The sequence below is a fragment of the Poecilia latipinna genome, unplaced genomic scaffold, assembly GCF_001443285.1.
Source record: "Poecilia latipinna isolate Pla-1442-1.1 unplaced genomic scaffold, P_latipinna-1.0 Scaffold962, whole genome shotgun sequence".
NCBI classification, from domain to species: domain Eukaryota; kingdom Metazoa; phylum Chordata; class Actinopteri; order Cyprinodontiformes; family Poeciliidae; genus Poecilia; species Poecilia latipinna.
The window spans coordinates 233,829-235,066 of NW_015113578.1; the positions used below are offsets into that span (position 1 = coordinate 233,829).

The 1,238-nt window shown below is 33.5% G+C and overlaps 1 long non-coding RNA gene across 1 annotated transcript; it reads left to right on the top strand.

Moving 5' to 3' along the window:
* On the top strand, positions 1 to 782 carry LOC106958107 (uncharacterized). The gene is made up of 3 exons (XR_001427087.1): positions 1 to 42; positions 251 to 286; positions 407 to 782. It is a non-coding gene; the product is annotated as an uncharacterized LOC106958107 (long non-coding RNA).
* Positions 783 to 1,238: the final 456 nt, after the last annotated feature.

Genomic DNA, 1,238 nt, shown 5'->3' on the forward strand with positions numbered 1-1,238 from the left:
TAGCCATTATTTGTCTTGAACACTGGACTCAGAAAAATTAAGGTAAGAAGCTTTCTAATTCTCAATATTTATCATAAATTTTTCATCAGTTAAGACAATAAACAATTCTGATGCACATTTGTAGTTGTATTTATTTCAAAATAAATACAATAAACAACAGTGGTCTAGTTTGTAGACCACTGCTGAGAAATTATGTGAAGTCTTCCTATAAATTAATCAATTTTCTCTCTTCCTATTCACTTTATTACAGCCATGGGAAATGTCGTATGTCTTATAATACTTGCAGGTTAGTCTTATACATCTGTGCTAAGTGTCTAACTGACACAAAAGAATCATAATCGTCTCGGACAAGAACATTTCCGACTAATCCTTGTTGCTTTTTACACTTCTAATTTTTCATCTACAGGACTGAGTTCTTTCTGTCTCTGTGTGCATCAGCATCAATATGTCTTATTTCAAACTCCAAAAACCTGGACTGATGCACAGAGTTACTGCAGGGAAACATGCATTGACCTGGCCACAATCGAAGACATGAATGAGATGGAAATGGCTCTTCAAAGTGTTGGAAGCGACTACAGTGATGCCGTATGGATTGGGTTGCACAGAGGAAAGGAGCTAAAGTGGCATTGGTCTCTGGCAGACAAATACTTCTACGAGGATGGAGAAAGAAATTATATAAAATGGAGAATGCCTTTAAGTGGTGATAACTGTGCTACTTTCAGTAATGGAAAACTTTCTACACTCTCCTGTCTTGAAGATAGACATTCAGTCTGCTTTGATAGTGAGTATTTCTTTTGCATTTTGATCCTAATAACATGTAACGAAAACCACACATGCATGAGTTCTCCATATAAAAAAACCAAATGAGCCTATTATGAATGCCAGCATCTTGGAGTTGATATTATTTGTAAATTTTGAACACAATTACATTTTGAGTTGAGAAAATTTGTTTAAGTTTACACTGATATGCTTTATTATCCCAAAGGCTAAAAGTGTCATTGCTTGATTTAGTTCCAATAACTTTGGATTACTATTTGCAAATAAGAATGTTTTCATTTTATGTGAATAAACATGTTTTTCTACAGATGTTGTACAGTATCTTCTGATACACTGCCTTAATGTGATGTAAACCAAAAAAAAAAAAAAAAAAAAAATGTTTATTTCTGAAAGTTTGAAATTCCTTCTATCAGCACAGCCGCCACATTGGATATCATCTCACCTATTGTTTTTATTGTAAT